This window comes from Mustela putorius, unplaced genomic scaffold (assembly GCF_011764305.1).
Source record: "Mustela putorius furo isolate JIRA1106 unplaced genomic scaffold, ASM1176430v1.1 tig00003845_pilon_pilon_pilon, whole genome shotgun sequence".
In the NCBI taxonomy this organism is placed as follows: domain Eukaryota; kingdom Metazoa; phylum Chordata; class Mammalia; order Carnivora; family Mustelidae; genus Mustela; species Mustela putorius.
In genome coordinates this window covers 53,778,315-53,793,398 of record NW_025421998.1, presented here as the reverse complement: position 1 = coordinate 53,793,398, position 15,084 = coordinate 53,778,315, and the positions used below count along the sequence as shown (strand labels likewise).

At 49.3% G+C, this 15,084-nt stretch overlaps 1 long non-coding RNA gene across 1 annotated transcript; it reads left to right on the top strand.

Moving 5' to 3' along the window:
* The first annotated feature begins 2,402 nt into the window (after positions 1 to 2,402).
* LOC106004908 lies at positions 2,403 to 4,931 on the top strand. Its single transcript, XR_001177987.2, has 3 exons — positions 2,403 to 3,555; positions 3,889 to 4,086; positions 4,639 to 4,931. It is a non-coding gene; the product is annotated as an uncharacterized LOC106004908 (long non-coding RNA).
* Positions 4,932 to 15,084: the final 10,153 nt, after the last annotated feature.

Below are 15,084 nucleotides of genomic sequence, written 5' to 3'. Positions count from 1 at the left end.
ATTCAGCAGTAAAAAGTGACGAGCTGCTGTTGAACACAAGGTGGATAAACCTCAAAGCACAACACCAAGTGAAAGAAATTAGACCCAATGACATGATATACACTTCGATTTATGTGAATTCTAGAAAAGGCACACATATAGAGACAGAATTAGATCATAGTTTTCCAGGGGCCGGGGGTTAGAGCAATGTATAGTGTATTAACTCTACAGCTGCACAAGGAAACTCTTCTGGTCTGAATGTGCCCCCCTGCATATGTTGAACCCTAACCCCAAAGGTTGATGGTATGAGGAGGTGGGGACTTTGGGAGGGGATTATTAGGTCACGAGGGTAGAGCCCTCATAAATGGGGTTAGTGCCTGGTAAAAAGAGGCTCCATGTGCAGATAGAGAGGGGGCCAGCGATAAACCAGGAGGCAGGCTCTCACTGGAACTTGACCTTGCTTTTTCCTTGATCTTGGACATTCCAGTCTCCAGAACTGGGAAAAACACATTTATGTTGTTTACAAGACACCCAGATCAATCAGGAACATTCTGGAGAGATGCATATATTTTTCATCATGATGATTGGCATATTTATATTCCTGTAAACATTTCTCAAAGCTCAACAAACTGGGGCACCTGGGTGGCTCAGTGGGATAAGCATCTGCCTTCCGCCCAGGTCCTAATCCCAGGTCCTGGGAATGAGCCCTGTTATCAGACTCCTTGCTCGGCAGGGAATCTGTCTCTCCCTCTGCTTTCCCTCTCTCTCTCTCTGTCTCGTCAAATAAATACATAAATTTTTTTTTCATCTCAAACTGGTAATTTCATTGTCAATTATTTCCTAATAAAGCTAGCTATAAACGATGTAATGTTAAAACCTCCAGAACAGATGAATTAAATTAGCTGGAGACAAGGCCCAGGTGCGTTCAGTGCTTCTCAAGTACAGTCAGGGTTAAGAATGACAGCGCTGTGCAGAGGGGATCCGGAGAAGGTCAGCTTCACTGAGGCACCCCCAGTGGGAAGATGTAAGTATGAAACCTTTTTTTAGTAGCTCCTCCCACTGGGTTCTGTTCAAACCCCAGGCAGCCTCCCTCCACATCTCAGACTGACTCTTCCTTTCCAATCACCTCTTTTTTGTTGTTGTTTTAAGCTTTTATTTTATTTACTTATTTGACAGAGAGAGACAGCAAGAGAGGGAACCCAAGCAGCGGGAGCAACTGTGTGAGCTGACACAGAGTACGGCAAACCAGAGAAACTCATGGAAGGCTTGGTCTCCCAGATATTTCCTGGGAGTGGTCATGCAGACAGGGCCACCTGGTCATGCAGACAGGGCCGCCTGCTCATGTGACTGTCTTCCGTCTCGACCTCTAGCCTGCAGCCTTCAGAGAGTAAGCTGAAATCACATGGTCCACGGTCCCCACCATACATCACAGTGTTGGCATAGACTGTCTGGTGTGGCCCAAGGCCCCCATGGAAACAAATACACTCTTCTCAGGGCTCAAAGATTACGACCCGGGAGCACAGCAGGGCCAAGCCTCCCTTTGGGGCAAGCTTCATCCTTCGCCGTACACAGGCCTATCTGTGTGTCCAGGGAGGAGGGCGGTTAACTTGTTTGGTCTAGCTCACTGTCTGCATAGGTTCCATGTGAAGATGGGTAGCCCTGGTGGACCTGAAGAATACGGGGACTTGGCGGATTTTCCTCGTTTCCCTGCACCTTACTGTAGCCTCTGGAGTCAGAAATGGATCCAGGAATGCCTGGGTGGCTCAGTCAGTGAAGCACCTGCCTTCAGCTCAGGTCATGATGGCAGGGTCCTGGGATGGAGCCTGCCTCTCCCTCTGCCTGCCATCCCCCTGCTTGTGCTCCATCTCTCTGATAATATGTTAAAAAAGATGGATTTCAATCAGTATTTCATACCATCCCATTACTGTAGCAACATAGACAATTTAACATTGAATTCATGACATCCCTTTATTTAAAAAAAAAAAAAATCCCTTGGCTATTTTTCCATAATGCAGGCTCCAGGTCCCACTCAGTTCCTCCACTGTATCCCCTCAGGAGCAAAACCAAAGTCCCCCAGCTCTCTTTTGTTTCTGCCACCAAAGCTTAGCTCCAGGCCACACACTGCCCATCTACATGCATTTAGGAACTTGGCAGAAGGAATGCGTCTTTCATTTCTCCAGGATGCACCTTCAGCAAGGCGCTTGTGATTGCAGACTGCAGGTTACTTTCCTCTTAAGGTTCCTGCTGCCACCTGGGGGGACCCCCCCCCCCTTTGCAGGATATCCTCTGCTGCTTCCAGCAGGCTTCATGGACTAGAACTTGGTGCCTCAATTCCGTTGGCTCGCAGGAATACCTGGTGGGACCAGGGCTTTGTTGATATTTTTCTGAATTCTTTCATGTTCTCATTTCTATGTTGACGTAACCCCTTCTTTTTTTTTAGGGGCAGGCCAGAGGCAGAGAAAGAAAGAGAGTCCCAAATAGTTTCTGCACCCAGCACATGAGTCTGATGCGGGGTTCCATTTTACAACCATGAATTAATGACCTGAGATGAAATCAACAATCAGACACTGAAATGACTGAGCCACCCAGGTGCCCAAGGTGACTCCTTTTTGCAGTGAGATCCTGTTGCTTGTATCTTCTCGCTTGTCTCGCTGAATAGCTTTGATTTGCTTTAAGTAAACATCTCCGGGGAATGTCATTCAATTGCGTTGTTTCTGCAAATATCGTGCAGAGTTTTATCTATACACTGTTTCCTCCTCAAAACAGCTGAGCAGATTGAAGTGTTGTAGACTGCCCGGCGGTGGTGACGGAACACAACAGGACACCCACAGGAATAGGGGTCTCTTCCGGGGGTAGGATGCTGGCTTTGCTCTCTGGGCAAGGGCAGGCATCCAAAGAGAAAGCACCTGGGCTCCCATGGGCCAGCCAGGCTTGAGGTGGGGCTGGGGAACAGGGTAATGATTGACAGGGTCACAGAGTTGGTGAGGACCCCAGGCTCAAAACACAGTCCTCTCCAGAGCTAGTTCCTGGGTGGGACCCGAAGCAGAGCTCAGGTATGAGCAAGCCCTGGGCGACACAGCTCCCAAGCCTTTGGTCTGGCAGACGTTTGGGCTGCGTGTGGGGTCACGGACTCGTGAGGGACCCGTGCCTTGGGGGTGATGCTCTGCAGCCTCCATCTGGAAAGTCTTAATAATTTTAGTGGGAACTTGTGTGTTGTAAATAATGTCTGACTGGACAGTGGGACATATGCCAGGGACTTGGGGGCTCTTCAAATTGAGGGGGGTGGTCTTTAGCCTGGCTTGTGGGTTTTTTTTTTGTTGTTGCAAGCTGGACATGATATACCAGGTGAAAGGAATCAAGGGAAATGGGCCGTTAGTGCGAGGGTTTACGTTTCTCTGGCTGAGGGTTGGCCCCACGAGCCGGTTGCTGCAGGGGTAGGTGTCAGAAGCTGAGCTTTCCTCTGGTGTCCTCCATTTTGTCTCCCGTGTTGTCCTCAGATTTCCCAAGACTTCTCCCATCTCCTGTGAGGTTCACAGCGGCCCTGGTTACTGTACAGGAGCCTCAGCGGGCCATGAGGTAGGTGGAAGGAAGCATTCTCTAGCCCCACTCTGGGGTCTTGGCTCAGAGGAGCCCCTGGGCCGCCTTGACTCGTGGGAGAGCTCTTCCGGGGGTGGGGTCACTGGTGGTGGTGGTGTGGTGTGGTGTGGTGTGGTGTGGTGTGGTGTGGTGTGGTGTGGGTCCTTTCATTTCCCCTCAGGGGAGGCCCCGAGGGGCTGAGTTGGGTATTTCCCTTCCCCAAGTTCACTAGGCTCTGGGAAGACAGTTTTACTGACGGGCAGGCCTTGTTAAGAAGAACGGCCATCTCCATGTGTATTTAAGAAAAGCTGTTTCCCCCCATCCCTTTTCCAGAAGTAGGAGGGGACTTCTCTCTGAACTCCCCTCCAAGAGGCGCGAGGCAGCCGTAACTCTCATCACGGTGTTTGAACCCCTCCTGGAGTCTGACTCCCAGCCCTGCCTGCATGGGGCCTCCAGCTACCCTGTGGGTGTCGCCATCCTGTGTTGGTGTCCTGGTGTCCTGGGGATTTGTGCCTCCGAACTGTGAGCCTGGTAGGTCACCGTTCTCGGGATTTGCCTGTGCGTCTCACCAATGCTGGGGGCAGTGGTTTGTCTTGTTGACTCAGTTCTCTGATGAATTTAGGAAGAGTTGTTGGGTTTCAGTTTGTTCCACGTTTCTTGTTATTGTGTGGCTGGATGACGACGCGATGCCGGCCGAGAGCGGATGGTCAAGATCTTGAGATGTTTTGGGTGCAAAAAGGTAGTTTTATGAAAGCATGGCGACGGGACAAAGAACTGCACCAGGATTTTGAGGAGTGATTGATCATATACTTTTAAATTGGTGGGGGTGTAAGGAAATTTATTTAATTATTTAAGAAAAGGAGAGAGAGAGAGGCGAGTGCATGGGGGTGGGGCAGGGGGAGAGAGAGTCTCAAGCAGGTTAGTGTCCAGCCTAGAGCCCAGCACAGGATTTGATCTCACAACCCTGAGATCATAACCTAAGCCCAAATCAAGAATCAGATGCTTAACCTACTGAGCCACCCAGGCACCGCAGGAATTTAAATTTTATCTACATTCTTCTCGTCCCTTTGTCCTCCTCATCAGGCAAGGAAGGCAGCTTCCGAACTTCTTCAAATGCCCATCTGGAAACCGGACGTCCATTGATCCAAGTGAAAAATTTCCCTGTACAGTTTTAGGTATGGGGGAATCAGTGTGGTTGTGGGGAAGAGCGTGGGCTCGAGAGACCCGGGTGTTTAGGATGGTGGCCCAGCCTCTTCCGACTGCTTCATTGAGCACCTTACTACTCGCCAAGTGTATTCCTCGAGCTAGTGGCATATTCCATACTCCGGAGCTTGTTAGAAAAGGAGCTTCCCAGGCCCCTACCCTATTGAATCAAAATCCACATTTATTTTACTTTTTAAAAAGATTATTTATTTGAGAGAGAGAGTGAAAGAGAGCATGAGAGAGAGAGAGAGCACAAGAGGGGAGGTCAGAGGGAGAAGCAGACTCTCCACCGAGCAGGGAGCCTGATGCGAGGCTCCATTCTGGGACTCCAGGATCATGACCTGACCGAAGGCAGGTGCTTAGCCAACTGAGCCACCCAGGTGCACCCCCCCCAGTCCACATTTAAACAAGATCCCTGGGCTGCTCCTGTGCATGTGAAAATTTGAGAAGGTCTGACCTGAAGTTACTTCAAACCTTTGAGCATTAGTTTGTTACCTCAATTTCCAGACTACACAGGGAGGCAGCCCGGGGCACCACAGTGAACTCACTTGAGCTCTCTGGGAAATTTTGAATTTTTAAGGGAAATGGGAACATGTGTCTGCCATCATGTGAAGCTCTAGCTTGAGATAGTTCCATTTCAACATTAAATCCTATCATTCCTTTTGATGATGTTGTATCAGCACGAGGCTAGGCACGGAGCTGTGATAAAATACTAAGTGTGTGAAGGTCAATATGGAACCAGAGATGAGATGGGCGTGTCCTGACTCCAAATCTCTGGAGCTGTGCAAGGCCCACCAGTGCTCAGTTGTGAGGGTATCAGCACACATTACTGTCTGAACCTATCTACAGAATAAATAGAACCTCTAGGTATTTCTTTTCCTAGGGATGCTGGCACACTCTGAGCCCTGAGAACTGAGAAAGTTTGAGAACTTCAGGTTTCCCGTTTGGGTCGGTTACCTCTCTCTCCCTTGATTTTTGAGTGGATTAAATAATGAAAGGCCTAAAAATCCCTGCCCATTGAATACTGGTTCACTTCACTTTGCCTTTATTCAGTCCACTACTTTTCCCATTGAACTTCATCTGCATTCTTTTTTTTTTTTTTTCAATTTTTTAGACATTTTATTCATTTGAGAGAGAGAGAGCACAAGCAGGGGAAGTGGCAGAGGGAGAGGGAGAAGCAGAATCCCCACTGAGCTGGAAGCCCGATGCGGGACTCGATCCCAGGACCCCAGGACCATGACCCGAGCCAAAGGCAGACGTTCAACCATCTGAGCCACCCAGGCGCCCCTCATCTGCATTCTTTAAAGCCAAGTGCAAAGCCATTATACCAAGGTCGACAACCCTGGCCTTATAAGCAAGCTGTGTGTGGACAGGCCATAATCAGTTGCCCTACTGTACAGTGCTTCCATCTGTATCATTCCTTCTTGTTTACAGACCACTTCATCTACCCAGCCTTAACTTTTCCCAGCCTCATGAGGAAAGCCATTTTAGAGAAGGAAAACTAAAGCCCCCAATTCAGAGAGGTTGCATAACTGCCCAAGCTCACCCAGCATTCTTTCCCCCTCTAAAACCAGGGCCCCTTACGTCTCTTGCTGCCAGGAGGGAGAGGAGGATCTGCAAGAAGTGGGAGGAATGTGGGTAAGGAGTTTGAATTTGAACTTTGCCTCCAGTTGGAGGGCTAGCTTTCTGCTGGAGCCGAGGCCTCTCGCTGTCACTACAGGGGCAGCTAACAGCTGGCCTGAGGGTCACCCTTGTGATGCCATGCGATGACTGGAGCCCAGTTCGTTGCCCCAACCTTGCCATGATCTTGCACAGGGCCTAGGACAGCAGAGAGGCCAGCCCTGTCTGCTGGGATGATAGCATTTGGCACAGAGCACTTGCCTCCCAGGGAGGACCGGTCTCAGACGATCTCTACCTCCTCACTGACTTGAAAGAAGCGTTATAGTCTTGAAAAAGGAAGCACCCCCTTGATACTCCCAGCATGCCAGCTGCCTCGGGACAGACTCTTAAGAGCTTCAAATTCCCGGTGCCGGGCATGAGGGGTCTGGCGTGGAGGAGGTAGGACCCCGATTGCTTGGGTCACATGCACCTGACTCCCTCTGTCTCTCTGGAGGACAAATGAAAGTGACAGAAGTCACCTGACTACAGAGGTTAGGCTCCCATCGCTGCAGGATGGCAGGGTTCTGGTCTCACCAGGACGAAGAATGGATCTTGTGGACGCAATAGGGTGAAGCGAAGTGAAAGTTGATTCAGTGAGAGCAGAAAGGAAGAAAAAGCTCTCTAGACTGAGAGGGCTCCCGAATGGGTTGCCACGAGGGCTTTTAGTGGTGGTCTTTTACTGAAAACTTGACCAGGAAGCTTGTGGCCGTGAGATTCTTAAGCTCTCTTGGTTTGAGCAAGGACTGTTATTGATAACACCTTTCATGACGGACTCCTTTGAGGTCTGGTAATTTTTCTGTGATTACAGTGTAGGCACCGAAGAAAAATACTCGCTAACATCTCCGGGGCCAGGTGGTCTGGTCTGTTGTTCCCTTATCTCCCTTTCACTCCGTCTTAGCTCGTCTGCCTGCCAGGAGTAGTTTCAGAGCTGGGGGTAGGGGTGCTGTTTCTCCCTGCTTATACTCTCACCCCTTCCTTACTGTTTGAGGGTGGCATTGTCTAATTAGCAGCCAGATAGCTGTCTGTAAGTGTTGAGGAAAGGGAACTTTATTCTGCTTCATTTATTTCCATTTTAGGTGATTTAATGAACCTTTCACACACACACACGCGCGCACACACTCACACACACATATACGCAAGGCAGTTTTGGAAGGTCTGAGTAGATCAGGGGATTGTAATGGACTCTGGTCCCCATGTCAGGGATGCTTATGACCTAGAAGGGCTGGGACAATTCATGGGATTCATGGGACAATTCAGCGGAGGCCTCCACAGAGAGAGCTTTTGAGATGAGGAGAGCTACATCAGAGCTAAACACACCATTGCCTCTGGATCCCTCATTTGGTTCTTGTCCAGATCAGGGGTGATGACCATCTGTCCACTGTTTCTCGGCCTCTGGCCAGGGCCAAGTTGGCCTGGCACACACCACCACTCCGCCCACCTGAGCCCCAGTCCACTGGGTAGAATGTCAAGCTTTCTTCCTTTTCCTTGGGTTTAATTCCTACTAAAGGGGGCAGTGTGCAGAATCACTTTCATTTTTAGTAATAACCAAATCTAATGTTTGTTGAGAAGTCACTAGTAGCTTGCCATGTTCCAGATACCACCTGCCTCCGTATTAGTTTGCAAGGGCTGCCGGATGTAACAAAGTACCACAGGAGAGGGGCTTACTCAACAGAGATGTGTTGTCTCAGGGTTCTGGTGATCAAAAGTCCAAAATCAAGGGGCGCCTGGGTGGCTCAGTTGGTTAAGCGTCTGCCTTCCGCTCAGGTCATGATCCCAAGGTCCCGGAATTGAGCCCCACATGAGGTTCCCGAAGAGCCTGCTTCTCCCTCTCCTCCTACTCCCTCCTCCCTGCTTGTGCTTTCTTGCTCTCTCTGTCCAACAAATAAATAAAAATCTTTTAGAAAACTTCATACTAAAAAAATAAAAATCCAAAATCAAGGTGTGGACAGAGCCATGCTTCCTCCGAAGGCACTAGGGGAAGAAACTGTCCCAGGTCTCTTAGTTTCTGGTAGTTCCTTGGCTTGTGGCAGCGTAATACTATTCTTCAAATGACATTCTTCCTGTGTGGTTATCTGCATCCCAAGTTTTCCTGTTTGTTTGTTTGTTTGTTTTTAAAAAACATTTTATTTATTTACTTGACACAGAGAGAGAGAGATCACAAGTAGGCTGGGGGGTGGGGGGGTAGGGGGGAAGCAGGCTCCCTGCTGAGCAGAGCCTGATGCAGGTTTTGATCCCAGGACCCTGAGATCATGACCTGAGCCGAAGGCAGAGGCTTAACCCACTGAGCTACCCAGGCACCCCCAAGTTTTTCTGTTTTATAAGGACACCAGTCATGCTGGATTAGGGACCAACCCCGCTCTGGTATGACCTCATCTTATATAACTAATTATATCTGCAAAGACTCTATTTCCAAATAAGGCCACATTTTGACGTACTGGGAGTGAAGAGTCAATGTATAAATCTGGGAGTAGGGAGGACACAATTCATACAATCACCCCCCGCCCCGACCCCACAACTAACCCATGAAGAAGCTAAAGCCCACAGAAGATGAATAACCTTCCCAGACCCACACTTCTAGGAAGTGACCAAGCTGGGATTCGAGTCTGAGGCCCTTTACCCAGGGCAGTGGTTTTCCTAACTTTGGCAAGAACCAGCATCACCCCATGGCACCTTAGGCACAGACTGCTGGAGCCCACTCCCAGAGTTTGCGGGGTCAAGGTCTTGGTTGGGGGCTAAGGCGTTTGCATTTCCAACGAGTTCCAGCTGGTGGCGCTGTTGCTGCTGGTGTGGGACTCTCAAAACCACTGCCCTTGGGCTTCTCGGGCTTCCCAGGCTTCCTAGGCTTCCTGGCTTCCCTGGGCATAAACATCAAGAGGAAGTTTTGTTCTTTTGAGTAGACCCTGTGGCTCCCAGGTCCTCGGCTTTGACTGCTCACTGGAATCACCTGGAAACTTCCAGACATACTGAACTGGTGGCTGGGATTCATCCTTGAGGCTTCTCATTGCGTTAAGGGATGGGGGCGGGGGGGTGGGTAGCCTGAGCTGCTGAGTTTTTTGGGGTTTTTTTCTTTTTACAGTCTCTTAGAAGTGACTCTAACATGCAGACAAAGTTGATAACCACTGCCACAGGCCCAAGCATGGTGCAGAGCTGCTATAGGCTGGTTACTCTGGGTGAGTTTCCAAAGCATTGTCCCACAGAGCCTGGACACCCCAGGCACCCCAGTTCTTCCCCAGCACTAAGTCAGAAGGGTCCTCCTTGGCACTAAGAACTTGCAGGGCCCAAAAGCCTGTACCTTTCCCCAGAGAACCAACATTTTTCCCCCTTCCTTTCTTCATTCACTAGAGGCAGGGTGATGCCCCGGTGACCTGGGAGAACTCTGGAGCCAGGTTGCTGGTCTCACCCCAGCTTCAAGTTTTGTGAGGAACGTGACCTCATGTACATTATTTATGGGGTCCCTGGCTTCCCTTCTCTGAAAATCATGTCTCTTGGGGTAGTTGTGAAAATAAGTGAGTTACTGCACAGAATGAGCTCTGACTTAGTGGGTCTTATAAATGCTCATTGAACAGATAAGTATTAAGCAGCCAATGCCAGGCATGGGGTACAGCAGGGAATGAAACACAACAGACAGTAAAAACCTCTACCCCTTAGAGCTGACAATGGAGGGAGCAGAAGGTGATAATACATAACTCGAAGGTTCTTACTGTCAGAATCCCTAAGATGTCTTGATGCACGTTTTTTTTTTTAAAGATTTTATTTATTTTATTTGACAGAGATCACAAGTAGGCAGAGAGGCAGGCAGAGAGAGAGAGAGGGGAGGAAGCAGGCTCCCCGCTGAGCAGAGAGCCCGATGCGGGGACTCGATCCCAGGACCCTGAGATCATGACCTGAGCCGAAGGCAGCGGCTCAACCCACTGAGCCACCCAGGCGCCCCTCTTGATGCACGTTTTAACCGACTGCATGTTTGTGTTATTCTCCCCACCCCCCCTTGGAAGCCCTAATTCCTAATATTGATGGTGCTTGGAGGGGGCCTGGATGATGTAATGATGTCATCAGTGTAGACCGCTCCCCCATCTGCATAGTGCCTCAGGAGCAGAGACAAATTAGTCCCCCTGTACTCTCTGTCATGTGAGGCAAGAGTTCAGTCTGCAAACCAAGAGCTCCACTGTGCTGACACCCTGATCCCTCACTTTCCAGGCTCCAGAAGCCTGAGACATCAATTTCTAGTGCTTAAGGCACAGTCTTTGGTATTTGTTACAACAGCTAAGACATACCCCAAGTGAGGAAAAATTCAAATTCAAGTCCTGTCTCTCCGGGGCGGTGCACCGTGGGACCCCCGTGGCTGGCAGGGAGAGAGTGATGGAGTGGGCGTGGAAAGGCGGGGAGGGGAGTGTGGTGGGCGATGACTGGCGTTCCCCAGCGAGCTGCCCTGCCCTCCCCTCCCACTGCTTTCCTCTTCTTGGATTAAGCTTTTCCAAGAAAGCTCTCTGGACCTCTCCCTTTCTGTCCCGTTATCTGCCTCCCCCAGTGGTTCGCCGAGAGAGATTTCCCAGTCCCGCTAGTGTTTTGGGTCCTCCCGCCTGGGAATGTGGATGGGATAGACCCAGCAGGGCACAGAGATACACAGCAGCGGGGCGAGTGCCCCGCGGGAGCGGTGGCCCCACGGCCTGGCGGGCGGGGGCGCCGACTGAGTGAAGCGGCTTTTCCCTCTTGGATGGTAGAGTCGCTTCCTTCCCTTTCTGGGAAGCTGGTTCCCAGACAGAAACGCTCTCACCTGGTGGGCGCTGGAGGGCGCTGGTCCTTTGATTTCCCAAAAGCCGTGGACTTTCTGCGAGATCTTGCTGCCAGCGGGGCTCTCTTCTGAAATTTTCCCCGGGGCCCCCTTGGGCAGCAGCCACCGGTGGCCATCAGCTGGGTGAGGGAGGGCCCCTTGCCCCGTGTGGTCGCCCTGCCCCAGGCGGCCGCGGGGATGCTCGGCCAGGAGCCCGGTTCCCAAGTCGCACTTACCGCCTTGTCTCAGCAGGTGTCGCTGTGGTCGGGAAAGTGAGTGCCTGCAGAGGCGCGAAGGATGTGCCTTCCGACTTGGCAGGGGGATGGGGGTAGGGAAGGGGAGTAGTGGGGGAGGGGACACTAGGCGGACTGAAATGTTGCCCCAAATGAAGACACGTTCCCATTAGCCCTTGGCACCTCCTGCGGCCGCCTCGGTGGAGGCAGAGGGTCCTTTTTCACAAAGTGGGGATGAGGCTTGGATCAGCCTCCTCCAGTTGGGTGAGGTCTTGGGTTCCTTCTCTCTCGACTTCCCTGCAGCCTTCAGGGGGTGGTTCTCAAAAGACACCACCACTCTGTGAGGAGTTTTAAATGCATATCCCTGCCCTCATCTGGGAATTCTGTGTGGAAGTCTTGGAAATCTGCATTTTTTAAAAAAAATTCCATTATGGTTAACATAGTGTTTTATTAGTTTCAGGGGTGCTGTATATTGATTCAGCAATTCTATGCATCACCTAGTGCTGGTTGTGATAAGTGTACTTTTTAATCCCCATCATCTATTTCAGCTCCTCCAGCCCCCCTCCCCCCCCCCGCTTCCCTTTGGTAACCATCAGTTTGTTCTCTGTGGTTAGGAGTCTGTTTCGTGGTTTGTCTTTTTTCCTTTGCTCATTTGTTTTGTTTCTTAAATCCCACATATGAGTGAAATCTTCTGGTATTTGTCTTTCTCTGACTGCCTTATTTCACTTAGCATCATAATACTCTCTAGCTCCATCCGCGTCATTGCAAATGGCAAGATATATTCTTTTTTATGGCCGAGTCATATTCCATTATAGGTATACCACATCTTCCTTATCCATCTATCGATGGACACTTGGGCAGATTCCATAATTTGGCCATGATAAATAATGCTGCAATAAGGTGCATATGTCTTTTTGAATTAGTGTTTTTATGGGGTTTGGGGGGTAAATATGCAGTAGTGGAATTACTGGATCATATGGTAATTCTACATATAATTTTTTTAGGAGACTATAGTGTCTGGCATAGAGGCTGCATCAGTTTGCATTCCCACCAATTGTGCATGAGGGTTCCTTTTTCTCCATATCCTTGAAACACTTGTTTCTTCTGTTTTTCATTTTAGCCATTCTGAAATGTGTGAGGTGGTATCTAGTTCTGTTTGGGTTTGTGTTTCCCTAATGGGGAATCAGCACTTTTAACAAGTGCCTCTGATGTCACAATTGGTACATTCCTTACTTTGAACGACACTAAGAGACTCAGTCACATTTAATCAATTTCCTGGAGATTTGCCAGGAATCTGGATACTATTTCAAAGGATGTTTCACTGGGTAATCAGAATATTTCAGAAGTATTTTTACCTCTAGAGGGCGGAAAGTGGCCATTTTCACCACTGTTAAAGCTACATTTTAGATTTGATTACAATCAAATGCCTGCTACTACTCTGCTCAATCCTTACTTACATAATTGTCTCATTTGTTCTCACAACTGGATGGCATCAGCCTCTCCATGTCTGCACCATGTAACCGAGACTCTCCAGGTTAAGAAATTTGCCCAGACGAGTCTCTGCTCGTCTGCGTTGACTCCACTCCAGGTCTGTGTGGCCCCCAGAGCTTTGCACCCCTCTGTGCAGTTGGTATAAATGGATGGGGAGCATGGGCTCCTGACCCCTGGTAGGATGACACGAAAGTTCTGCAGACTCAGGTTGGACACAAAATGTACTGAGGATTTCACTTGGAGGCCACTGCAAACCTTGGCAGATTTGGCCAACCATTGGCCATTGCATGGAAATCACTTGACATTTATTCCCGCAGCCTCCAAACACCGAGCTCCCTGGCTTTGTGCGCCCCCTACAGTCCATTCTCACTGCAGCAGCACAGTGCGCCTTCTAAAATGTCAGCCACATCAAGTCACTCCAACCTTCCAATGGATTAGGATAAAATCTAAAGCCCCAATTGTGGTCCTCAAAACTCTGGTGACTACAACCCAGGGTGCCTCTCCCTCCTCATCTTCTACTATTCCTCACTGCTCACTGAGCTCTTTTCCTCCCTCATTCCCATCTTAGGTTCTCACCTACTACAATATAAAGGCCACAAGGACAAGAACTTTGCCCTATGCACTGCTAATTCTTCTGGGCTGGCATTTGAGAAATATTTGAGCGTGAATATTTACGAATGAATTTGTGCACTGTGTTTTTTGATTCTTAGTTATCCTTTCATTAGGAAAAACAGAGTGGGGAATAGTTGTGAGGGGGAGAGCTCAGCAACGTTCTGTTTCACTTCTGCGCGTTAGTGTTTGAGGTTCTCCTGTATTCTCTAGAGTCAAAACACACAAAGAACACAGTTTCTGAAGGGAAAAAACATACCCACTGGGCAAAGGAATGCCAGCCCCCCTCCCCCACTCCCTGTGTTCACGTCATGGGCCACCTGCTAGGGTCCCTCTTGCAGCAGACCGTTTTCTCTAGCCTGTTGTGGAAGAAGTTACACTGGTTTCTTCGTGTGGAGACCAGGCAGATGATATCAAAACCCACTATAGAGGGGCAGGTATGGCCAAAGGGAACCCCAAGGCAGAAGTTGATGTGCCTGCCCAGCCAGCCAGAAACAACAACAAAAAGAATTCTTCTTTCTCTTGTCAGCGGGGTTAATGGATTTGGCAAAGAAAGAATGAGGTTCTTGCGTGAGATGAAAGGAGAAGGGAGGTTGTCTTCAGCCTTGTCTGGTTTCTGGGTTTGTTTTGTTTCGAAGGGCGCTGCTTGCCAAAAATCAGGTGGCGGTTACCTCCACAGCTTGGGTCATGTTGAGGAGCCATTTCAAGGCTGTGATTGCCTGCGGTCTGAGCTGGAGGGCTTCACGCATGCTCAGCCCTGCCTCACCGCTGCCTTGGTCCAGCAAGTCGCCCTCCCTGTCCTTGTCCCCTGGCGTCCCTCGTTGTCTGCGAACCTGAACTGCTCTCCCGTGGTCACATCTGTACAGAGAGCCCCTGTACAAAAATAATTATTTTTATCAGTAAAAATATGTAGAAGCCATTGAATTTAGGTCTTATTACAGAATAAGGTTTCTGTTGGTCCTAAAGCTTTTTTTTTTTCTTTTCCAATTTCTAAAAAAAATAACCCAAGGTAAACTTTTTTTTTTATAGCAGACGCAGACTCCTTGGGCAGCTAATGAAGCTGAAGGCTGAGAGATGCACATTTGCACAGCTTTTTTCAAGTCCTGGGCTGAGCTGGGAATGTATTCACATGTCACATGCTTTTGTAAAATTTGAAAGACGAGATATTTTAACTGTAATCAGTTAGAACCACTCTCTTTTTCCACTTTCACTCCAGTGACTTTTTCCATCTGGTGGCATTGAAGGTGGTAACAGTAGTTTTGGCGATCCAGCCAAAGGAAAGTTGAATGGCAGATACATTTGGTTTGGATTTCATAGGATCTATTTATTTGGTTCCCAGTTCTTTCTTTCTTTCTTTTTAAGATTTTATTTATTTATTTATTTGACAGAGAGAGAGAGAGAGAGCGCACGGCAGGCAGGCACAAGCAGGGGGAGCAGCAGAGGGAGAGGGAGAAGCAGGCTCTCTGCAAAGCAGGGAGCCCAAAGCAGGGCTCCATCCCAGGACCCTGAGATTATGACCTGAGCTGAAGACAGATGCTTAATGACTGAGTCACCCAGCTGTCCCAT